Here is a 12,374-nt window from a genome sequence, read left to right as displayed (position 1 = left end):
ATTTTTAACAGCATTATGGATGTAAAGTTGAATTTAATAAACTGTGTATATTAAATCATGCAATTTGTTATGTTTTATAGACAAACATAGATAGCCCTGAAGCTATCACCACAGCCATAAGAAACATGACATCAAAATCTAAAACTTACTCATGCCACTCTGTAATCTAATCACTCCTTTCCCCATACCCAAATGACCAACAATCTGGTTTCTGTTACTGTAGATTGAGTTGTGATTTCTATAAGGTTGTATAAATAGATTACACAGTATATACTCTTATTTGGGTTCTTTCACTAAGCGTAATTACTTTGAGATCCCTCAATGCTGTTACTTTTATCAATAATCCATTCCTTTTCGTAACTGAATAATACTGTATTGAATGACATACTAGGTTATATCATCCCTCTGTTGATGAACATCTGAATTGTTTCCATTAGTTGGCAATTACAAAACTATCTGCTACAATGATTTGTGTGCAAGTCTTTGTGTGAATATATGTTTTCATTTCTTTTGGTTAAATGTCTAGGAGTTCAGGGACTGGATTTTATGGCATGTACATGTTTAACGTGTTAAGGAACGCACGTACATTTTTAAAATCTAATTTCCCTACGAGGTTTGCCTCTACCACATACCCTAATTCCACTGAAAAGGATGGGTCTGTGTAGAAACAGCACGATGCATTTACCATGAGCTAGTTTCACAGCCACTTAGATCTAACTACATCTTCAACAATATGTATCCACTTGCTTCTACAAATAGGCCTTTTAGTTTGGGGACTTAAAAATCCCTTTATATAGAGAATATAATTCTTCCTTAGGGGTTGTCCAAATATTTGTTTTGTTGCATTCTAGTGTTATATTTTATATATAAGCTGCCAACTTAAGCTGCTTTTTTCTACTAGTGTAGGGAATTCTTACGTCCCATAAAGCAAACTTCAATCCAATAACCCTGAATAATATGTACAAAACTCTAATATAGATCTGAATTACTGTCTTATTGAACCACATCTCCTCAGTAATGTGGAACTCCTTTCATATTTTTCCATTTTTTAGTTCAGTGAAATAAGAGTGTCAGGTTTGGACCTCTTAGCCTTACATAATACCCATGGCTGGAACACAGAAGGCAGTTTTTTGCTTTATTACTGTGCCTGGGATTACTTTGCAAATCTAGATAGATGAATTTGGTTAGGACCGTTTATATTATACCTGGCTGCCTTAACAATTTCTGGAAGTAAAAGATTTCCTGTAGGTTAAAAAATATATATCCCCATTGGGAAGTCAAACCACAACTTTTTTCCCCTCAAAATCTTTGTTAGGGAACAGTTGGTAAAACCAGTTTCCAGGACGCTGAAAATGTGATATGTGAAATAATGAGACCACTGCTTTTACACATCCACAGAGCTACAAAGAGGACCATGTAATATGAGGAAATAGCATGGGGGCCAGGTATGGGATATTTCTCCGTATCTGCTTTCACAGTCCTTTGTAGTGTTTCCTCGGGTAATGAAGACATATGCTTCAATTTTCCTCTCACTTATTGAAAGCTTTTGTCTGTGTCCACATCAACTCAAGTATCATGCCAGTTGATAGACCTATTGCAAAGTGACAAGCCAGCTCCCCCTGCAGTGACCTTTGCAATCTTGCTTTTTTTTTTATTATTACTGACATGTCCTTGAAATGACACATTCAACCTTAAGCAGATTTTCTTGTAACACTCATTGCTTGTTTTTCCCCCTAATGATAAGGGTAGTAGTTTATTGTATATATTTTATGACAAATCAATTATACAGAAAAAAAAAACACATATACTACACAACTCTCTCCTTCATATATATGCAATGTTTTATATAATTAGAACATATATATACATGTAAACATCCAGTTAAAAGTATATTAAGTGCATTTTCTTTGCCATCAGATATTCTCTGAAACTTTTATTTTAATATCTGTAAGAATTAATAACTTTTCCGTTAGATGACTTCTCTTCAGCTGGCTACTCTAACACTAAGAACACAAATTCACATAGAGAGAATCTGTGTGGCAAAGAATTTGATGCAAGGTGAGGTTTTCCTCACTCGAACGTAGCAGAATCTGTCCGCTCTCCATGGTAGCAGTGTTCCTACCCAAAAGGTGAAGATCAGGGCGTGTTATTAGTCATCTGCTGTAGCGGCTGCTACTTACTACCACAATTACTGCTGCCATGACCGTCATTACCAACACCCCCACTACTCTTGCTATTATTATTGCATTGTGCCCAACAACAGCATACCTCCCATCTATAGAGCGGTGAGAGTAATTGTGCTGCCGAAATCCTCCATGGTATCATCAGTTACTACCTATGAAGAGCCCTTCCATCGTCCAATTAGTCCTGAGTAAAACAAATTTAAAAAGTTGTTTCAAACTTTCTGAGAGGTTAACAATTCAAAAGGATCTTGTGATTTAAAATTGTATGCAGCACTTCAAAAGGGTGTCCTGCTACTTCAAACCTTTTTCTAAGTATTCATTTTGTCTCAATGTTGATTGTAAAAAAAACAAAACAAAACAAAACAAAAAACCTGCAATAGACTTGTAAACAATAGAATTGAATGGGATTTTCTAAATTGTTTAGTTCAATCTTTTTCACTTACTTCAGAAGAACTTGAGTTCTCATCAAGTTAAGTACTTGTTCAAGGCCACAAGATATTAAAGGGAGCATTTGACTTAAAATAAGATACTCCATCTTTATACTATGCTCCACCACAATTTTTGCCTCAATGTAAGAACTTTGACAAGATACTTGGCTTTAGGTTTTCTGCTCTAATTTGATTTTTTTTAATGTTTATTTATTTTTGAGAGAGAGAGAGAGAGAGGGAAAGAGAGCAAGTGGGGTGAAGCAGAGAGAAAGGGAGACATAGAATCCGAAGCAGGCTCCAGGCTGTAAGCTGTCAGTACAGAGCCCGATGCGGGACTCAAACTCATGGACCGTGAAATCATGACCTGAGCCAAAGTCAGACACTCAACCAACTGAACCACCCAGGCACTCCTCTGTTCATATTTTTAGAAGGAGAATATAAAATCACAGCTCTGTCCAAAGCACATTTAATAGTTTCGGTAATCAGTATATCTCAATTCATATAGAACTTTAAAAAAAAGAAGAAGACAAAAAAGAATGATGCAGGAGCATATTTGTTTTTCAGTTTCATTGGCATATACTTTTGCTCATGTTATGAACCAAAACTGAATTCATCTGAAGTTTGCTATAACTTAAAGCCAGGGTGCCGTCCTGAGAAATAAGCAGGATTTCTTTTATTTGGGTCTCTAAAGACAATATATGGTTCAAGGTAGGTGGCAGTGGTGCAATGAAGAAAGACTCAATCATCTATTTGCTCCAGATGCCAAGTTTACTGAGGTCTAGAGATTATATCCAGCAGGGAGAGGAGGAGATTAAGGACCAGTCTACTGGTGTGCTGCTGATCAAACCCCTAAATATCTGGCCTTCCTTGTTCTAAAGCAGTGTATTCATGCTGTTTGAAGCTTATTTTCTAGGCTTGTAAAATTTAACTACTCAATTCCCACATTTACCCTGTATCTGTGACTACCAAGCTGGTTCATAAAACAAGCACTGGACCTACTTTGAAATAGCTGTTTATTAGCTGTGCAATATTGAATGGGTTTTGTTAACTCTAGGGCTCAGTTTCCTCAGCTATGGTATTAAAATGATACCATTTGCCTCTTCAGCTTTATTGTTAAGACTGAATGAGAAAAGGAATGCCGAATAACCCAGCAGAGTGTTGTTAATGAATAACATTAAGACCTTGATTAAAAATGATTACCTCACCTTTCTGTACTCAAAAAGAAGAATCTCAAGGATCCTGATCTGAATCTGGATGTTTCTCATATTTGAACTTTCTAAAAATATACTTTCATTCAAACCCTATTCTTCATGGCTTCATTTAGTCTTTCATATCTTTATTTAAATGTCAAGCTGGAATACTTCTTATGACAATTTTCATGAATTAGATATGGAGTCCTGGGAATTAGAGCTGGATCACCAACTCATTTGGTGGTTGAATAAGTACCATGATATTGACAATGCCACTTTCATTTATGACCCTCTTGCTGATTTCCTGTGTGCTTTTCTATAGTTATTAGCCTCATTGGTGTCTTTGGAGCAGAGGAATGACTGTCACAAGCTTCCTGATAGAAAGAAGGATTAAGGCTAAAATATGCATTACCCTGTGTGATTCTATCATTACTTGAGTCCTTAGACAGGATTTATATAAACTTAAGTGATTGTAATGATCACTTCTTATGATAATCATCATAATCCGGACTCAACCATAAGGCATTGCATGGTCCACTATTTGATGTCTGCTGACCTGGGTAGATTTTTAAATAGCAAACTAATAGAGACTTAATTCATAAAAAGTATATCAACAACTAAGGTTGTGTCTCCTCTGACAGCAATATTCTACATGTTCAGGATTTATCTGCCCAAGTTGTCGTATCTGAGTACATGTTTAATTATATCGTCTAATGCATTATAGATGTATTCTTTTCTTTTACTTTTGTGTGTGTGTGTGTGTGTGTGTGTGTGTGTATGATATTCTGCAACTTAGCTTTGTCAAACTACATTTCAATTGTTGTAGCCTTTAAGAGATGTAATACTCACCTAGGCTTCTTAGTTTCAACATATGGAATAATTTATATGGTGTTATATTCTTAGCGTGCTGGAAAAGAAGAATGAAATGGCTTGTGAAACATAAAGGGATGATAATAGTACATAGAGGAAGTTTTGAATTATTTTTTGAAAGATTATAAGAAGAAAAACCACTAATGATTTTAATAGATCATTTGAAAATAGAAATATATGTCTTTATTCACATCTGTCCTTATTTCCTTATCCATTTACTTTCTTCCTTGTATCAGTTCACTAAAAACCATATTTATTGTGCACCTACTTTTTGCCAAGCGTTGTGTTAGGGACTAGAGTTATAGTAATACTAGATGCCTTCTCATTCCTTGTGAGAGTCAGGAGATACATGTATTCAGAGATGAACCATATTTCTAATTGATATGATGAATTGGAGTGAATTTGTTTCACAGAACTCAATGGACTTACCAGATTATCTCCTAGTATTGAAGTTTCCTAGTACTTGGAAAACATTTCATCCAGATTAATGTTATGTTTTCAGTTTATGCATGAACTCATAAAATGTTAAAACTTGGAGAAGTTACAGAAAATATAAAATTTTACTTACTTTCCACCCCTATTTTAAAGATGAGAAAATTGAAGCATAGAAAAATTATGAGATTTTCCTAACAACATACAACTAATTGGTGGCAAAGTTAGAATGAAAACCCAAGTATCCTAACTTCAAGTTCATTAATCTACCACAATAACACAACCCTAGCAGCTTTCTGATAATACAAGAAATGTCTACCCAGGTTACCTTGACGTTTTTTATACTCATTCCCCTCTTCTGCCTGACATTTCTAAGGAAATTTCTCTATGTCTCACCATTCAATCTCAGTCTCAAACCATGTAACTCTAGGGAATATCTCTTATTTACATTTAATATCCTTACCCTTTATCTCTCCTGAGAGCAAGGATTATGTTTTGTCTCAAGATCCCCAGAAACTAGCATAACAGCCTATGTGTCTATGCATAAAAAACAGACATTCAAATATGTTAGTTGAGGTGACTTTTGATTTTTTTAACCTCTTTATTACTGATCAAACAAACTTGGACTATCACTGCATATATTTAGGTAATAATTTTTCGTTATTAATAAAAGTTGAAAGAAGTATCCCAGAAGGGAAGCAGCTTATTAAATGCAGGCATTAACACTGTGACCAAATTTGTAATTTTATTGTCATCAATCTTCTGAAATAATCTTCCAGGTGTTTGGTTAAGACTAAAATGAGTGAACAGTGCCCTCTTCTGTCTGATAACCATAATGGTATTATATGGGGTATGAACTTCAGTCTACAAACTCGGATGTACGAGAAAAAAAAAAAAAACTTTTTTATTTTTATAATGTCTAAGTTAACATAGTTTTAACTTTGCTCATGGGAAATTTAAAAAAGAGTCATTGGACCCTCCCTTTACCTCTGTCACTTGTGTTGGGCCAGGTGAACCAAACTTCTAGATCTCTAGTTCTCAGACAGGGATGATTCCTACCCTCTCCCCACTGGGGGACATTTGGAAATGTCTGGAGATACTTTTGATTGTTACAACTTGGGAGGGTCCTATTGCATGTAGTGGGTAGAGCCTAGGGATAGTACTAAACATCCCACAGCATACAAGAACATACAAGATAGTCTCTTGCAACCAGAATTATTCAGAGCAAGATGCTTACAGTGCTCGGTTTTGGAGACTCTTTTCTAGAGACTTAGACTATATCAACACATCAGAAAGGCCTACCAATTTCTTGCAATTTTCTAAAATTAGTTACCAGTGAGTACCCATTGTCCTAGCCCATGTAGCTCCTCCAGGTTTACTACTTACTCTTTCCATGATACTTTATGGGCCTTGGTAAGACTTCAAACTCTGGTCTGAGTTTAGAAGATTGTGTTTTCTCTGATGTCTTTTTATTATCTGTACTGAACTTTCAATGGGACCCATAGATTTCATTCTAGTCTTCCAAATCTGAGAATCTTGAGCTCTGTACAAAACCTATTATCTCTAATTTCCATAGTCTTTATTTTTAAAATACAAAATCCAGGATTCTTTGCCTCAAACTTTCCCTTAAGCAAGGAATCATTAACTCAACACTTATTGAAAGCAGAAGGTAAAGGATTAAACATTACTCTGTAGCTTAAAAATGTCCCATGACATTCTTCTGACATTGATACCGAAGCTTATTAGTCATTAAATCATTTATTTCTTTATTCAGTTAAGATATTTTTATTGAGCACACAGTATATGCTGTTTCAAGGTGCTCAGAGTGGTGAACAAGACAGACAATATCCTTATTTTCATGAAAGTTATGTTCTAATGGGACAAGACAAAAACACATTCCCTCTCAAAAAAAACAAAAGAAAAATATAATTTCAGGTTATGATCATGAAAAGAGAGCTAATGAAAAATTACAAGGTGATATAAAAAACAAATGAAGTAGGGAAAGGGGTTCCTTTTACATAGACTGACCAGGGCAGACTGGATAAGACTGAAGATAGGCCATCTGATCTCTTATGGTGAGAATGATCCAGCCATGTAAGAGGTCTAGGAGGACCATTCCAGGCAATAGAGCAGTCTATACAAAGAGCCGAAGACCGGGATGTAGAATGAGCAGATGAGTGGGCCATGTTTGAAGAGTACAAAAAGTGCTTGTGTGTGTTTTCAGCAAAAAGGCATTTCTTAGGTTTCTATCATTTGAAATTATATTACGAACATACCTAGTTCTCTTATAAAAATGAATTTTTGACATTGACATTCCCAAATCATCCTGTGCTCTCAGCTCAGCTAGCAGGACCTGACTGAGCATGCTCTTTCCACTGCCTGCTTGGGAAGATGGCCTGGAGTGCCCCTTCCTAACAGCTTCCCCGAGTGTCAGACTGCTCCTGTCACTGCGCTGGCAGTTATTTGATTGTAGTAAACCAGCAATGGATAGTCGGAGAAGTATGATTTATGATTAAGTCACTTGTAGGATTTAGAATTTGACCTTAATTTGAGAGGAAAATGTCAAGCATGACTCCTGTTCCTAGACTATCCTTTTTCTCCTGTTTTTTTTCTTTCTTTCCTTCTGTCTCTTCTTTCGTTTCTCTTTTCCTTTCCTTTTCAGTGACTACAAATTTCTTTTTTTCATATATTTTAATGTTAAACATTTATAAAGTCTGTGCAAGTGAATTTTTATGTGTAATAACCCTGCGTACCGTCTCACTAGAAATGCTGAAGGAATTAATGAGATAAAGTCTGTAGAGAGCATGAAGCTCCTTGGGAAAAAAGACATATAAATGCAGTCATTTCTATCTCAGTAAATATATATACATATATATTTATTAAAACCACAAATTGATTCTGACTCTGAAGTTTAATGTGCCACTGTGGTTTATTGCAGCTCCAGTTTCTATGTAAAAACCTCAGCCTGAATATTTTCAAGTTTTATACTTGATTCTGGCCTCTTTCACATAAAGTGAGGTCTTATAATAAAATTAATGATAATTTATTATAATCATAAACAATATTAAACTTCAGTACTTTCTAGTCACTGAATAATGTTCCAGTCCATCATCTTATTTTATCCTCACAATAACCCTAAGAATTAGGTGATATTTTTGCCATTTTACAAGTGAGGAAACTAGGCTAATTTCATATCACTTTGAGCTACCTAAGAAAGGCTTCACAACAAGCAAGAGTTAAAATAGAAAAACATGAAAAAGGTTTCCTGAATTCTAATATGAGAAATATATGAATAATGACTAAGTTTATTAACACTCTTTTGAGTAAAAAAAGGATATCTGTATCTTCCTCTTGGTCTAGTCTAGAGACAGCTCAGCTTAGAGAGGGAAAGTTGTTTCCATCATCACTGAGAATCTATGTGAGAGTGAATCATTGCCAGGCTGACTTAAGGGATAATTTTATTCTTGTATATGAGTAAAATCAGGTTAAAAGAGAGCTTTACTTGGAATTTAGGAGAAAACAACGTGTGTGGAATTATATTAAACCCTGTTTAGTGCAAGACATCATATACTCAAAATGGGGTGAATGTAACTAGAGTATCACATCAATTCAGAGTAACAAATTTGGAATAAAATGGAGGTAACCAAATTGATGCAAACATTTTATCCAAAAATATAAAGGGTTGGGTAAGGAATGGAATAGTGGAGAGAGAGGAGAAAAAAAAACAAGAGAAAAAAACAACAACAACAAAAGAAAGAAAGAAACTTTTCCTGCACTCTAACTATCTGTGGGCTAAGCAATTCTTCCTTACAGCATCTTAGTAGATTTGAGCCTCACGACAAATTTCAGAGTTAGGTAGTACTATCCAAAACTTTCTTCTGAGAAAACCAAAGTTTAAAATGGTACACAAAATGCCCAAAGTCCCACAATCACTAATTGGAGGGCCAGAATTCAAATTTAGGTCTATATTACTCAACATTATTGGGTCTTTCTACTACATAACACTGCTCTCAGGTGGTTTGGTCTCACTTACACACACACACACACACACACACACACACACACACACACACACTTTCCAGATGTTTGCACCTTCCAGAGTTGCCAGATGAGTGTACAATAGAGGGTCGCCCCGCCTTCCTCCTCCCTTTTAAATATTTACGCTATTATTATTTGTCTTGAGGCTTAAAAGAGTTAATGTATCACTGCAAAAGGGATTAGAATGCTCTTATTTCTCTCTTAGCTTCCACTTAATTTAGATTATAGCATTGTATATTTGACTTTTTATTTTTGCAATACCAGCCAACTGCTTGCCTTACGGAAAACAAAATGCTGCCAGCAAGTGTTTTAAGCACTCCCCCACTGATCTTGTTCCTGAAAAGAAGAGGTCAGTTGTAGTGGCTTTGCAAGAAGACTATAGTCCTGTGTTAAAGACAAAAACAAACAAGCAAAAAAACAAAAACAAAAACACCAGCGCAGAAGTATGTGGGCGTAAATGGTAGGCTTATCTCTTCCTGCAATATCACCAACAAAAATGGTACTTGTGACTTCTGACAGCAGCAGTTCTTAGTTTCTGTTAAGTCACTTTATTTTGAGTTGAATAAAATACTGGAATCAATGAGGTTATATGTCACTTCATTGTAAAGTATAATCCAAGTAATTAACAGCGGGCATTTATAAGAAACAGATCACAGTAAGGACACCAGACAGCCTTCAATTGCAAAACAATAGGACCCAAGGAAAGGAATTTGATAACTGAATTTATTCAGATGTTTCAGGGGATGGTGATGTATCAAGGAGGGAAATCGAAAAGATTCTTTCTCAATAGACTGTGGGAAAAATACACAAAAATGGCTAATAATGAAACACGCGATTGTGTAGAAGTTCCACAGAGGTGAACTAATGTTGCTAACACCTACGAAAAGAGAATAAGTTGCCCTGTGATCATAGCTGCGTGTAGTTGCAGAAAAGAAGGGCTGCCTGTAGAGATAAACATACATAACAGTTACTCAAGTGTATCAGAGGCCTTGGAAAGAGGGGAACTATTAATATCTAATAGTAGTCAGTTGCAGTACATGCAGAGTTTTGGGTGATGCTCAGTGCAAGGCTTAGAAAACAAAGTGCTGGTTAAAGATCCATGAGATGAGAAAGAATCTGAGGCCATTAGTGGTAGGAAATAGATAGCTTTACTCTATAGTGTGAACTAATTATTGCAAGTTCTCATCTCTAGAGTGGTCCCAAGGGAAGGGAAACCCTCCACAGCCCTCAGTATAAACAAAGGGCCTGTGTGCAAACCAAGGTTGAAGGGAAACCAAGGCTGGACTGAGGAGGCAACCCCTGTCCTTCCCCCATCTTTAACAGCCAGGTGTGCAGAAGAGATCTTTCACTTCACTTTTCGTTATTTTTCATGACACCTGTTTGATTTCTGAATTTCACACCAGGGTTTTGTATTAAAGGGTTCATATATAATTTAAAGGAAAACACATATTAACTTAATTCATGTTAAATACTCTTACTTGTATTTGCAATAATAACAGATATCTTTAAATTATTGCCCCAGTAAGATGAAGAGACAATCAGGAATTAGGAGAAATAACATAATGCAAATAAAATCAGTTTGAAATACGGAAGTACAGTTAGGACAAGTGTTTGTTGTTGCCATTGGTATGTTTCGCTTTGTTCGTATCCAACTCTTTTTTGGCTATCACTGATAAATTCTGCTTTATCCATTCAAAAGCATGGATGTGCTTGATTGTAGTGATATAACGATAGGCAGGGCAGACCCACTTCTTACCTCACAGAAGCAACAACAACTGGTTGCCTGTTTCAACAAACAATGCTGCAATCAAGTATGGGGAGTATCATGACAGTGGAAGTGGAGGGGTCAGGAAAAGCTTGGCAGAGGACCCAACCCAGTCCAGGTCTTCCTGAGCTAGACACCTCCCTGTCAGAAGACGTTTAAGCTGAAATTGAAAAAACGAAATGGAAGTAGGTTAGCTCTTTAGGATAGACACTGCAGTTAATATATTTATTATTTAAATTCCTAGAAAATTTAATTTATTGATAGTTTTTGGTAGCATTTTAATGTTATATTGTTTTAACTGTAAATATTGCATTTCTTTATCACATGTAAGCATCTTGATTTGTGATAACCACATAATGTTTAGCCAAATAGCTATTGACTGAGAGAAAAACTTCCTTCTACTTATTTTGCTTTCTTTTTCTTTCAAAATTTATTGGGATATAATTCATATACGATAAGGTTCACCCTTTTGAAGTTAAAACTCAGTGTGTGTACCTGGTTTTTTTTTTGTATATGCACACAGTCTTTCAATCATTACCACTATTTAATTCCAGAACATTGCGATCATCCCAAAGAAAGACTGCATACCCATGAGCAATCATTGCCCACTCCCTCCTCCCTGACCCCCGCCTTTAGGAACTACCAGTCAAACTTTTGTCTCTATAGATTTGCCTATTCTAGACATTTCACACAAATGGAATCAACATGTGGTCTTTTTTTTCATCTTTATTTTATTTTATTTTTATTTTTTTAATAGGAAATTTATTGTCAATTTGGTTTCCATACAACACCCAGTGCCCATCCCAACAGGTGCCCTCCTCAATGCCCATCACCCACTCACTTTCCCCTCCCTCTCACCCCCCCCCATCAACCCTCAGTATATTCTCAGTTTTTAAGAGTCTCTTATGGTGTGGCTCCCTCCCTCTCTAACTTTTTTTTTCCCTTCCCCTCCCCCATGGTCTTCTGTTAAGTTTCTCAGGATCCACATAAGAGTGAAAACATATGGTATCTGTCTTTCTCTGTGTGACTTATTTCACTTACCATCACACTCTCCAGTTCCATCCACATTGCTACAAAAGGCCATATTTCATTCTTTCTCATTGCCAAGTAGTATTCCATTGTGTACATAAACCACAATTTCTTTATCCATTCATCAGTTGATGGACATTTAGGCTCTTTCCATAATTGGGCTATTGTTGAGAGTGCTGCTATAAACATTGGGGTACAAGTGCCCCTATGCATCAGTACTCCTGTATCTCTTGGGTAAATTCCTAGCAGTGCTACTGCTGGATCATAGGGTAGATCTATTTTTAATTTTTTGAGGAATCTCCACACTGTTTTCCAGGATGGCTGCACCAGTTTGCTTGCAAACATGTGGTCTTTTATGACTGACTCCTTTCACTTACCATAATATCTTCAAGATTCACCTATGTTGCAGTCTGTCTCAGTATCCCATTCCTTTTTATAG

The 12,374-nt window shown here is 36.0% G+C and overlaps 1 protein-coding gene across 7 annotated transcripts in view; it reads left to right on the top strand.

The window, feature by feature from the left end:
- Positions 1–12,374, top strand: part of CTNNA3 (catenin alpha 3) — a 1,731,503-nt gene that overhangs the window by 1,531,192 nt on the left and 187,937 nt on the right. The gene's annotated exons all lie outside the window — the stretch shown is intronic.

The sequence above is a fragment of the Acinonyx jubatus genome, chromosome D2 (genome assembly GCF_027475565.1).
Source record: "Acinonyx jubatus isolate Ajub_Pintada_27869175 chromosome D2, VMU_Ajub_asm_v1.0, whole genome shotgun sequence".
Classification (NCBI taxonomy): domain Eukaryota; kingdom Metazoa; phylum Chordata; class Mammalia; order Carnivora; family Felidae; genus Acinonyx; species Acinonyx jubatus.
This window is presented reverse-complemented; position numbering and strand designations above follow the sequence as displayed.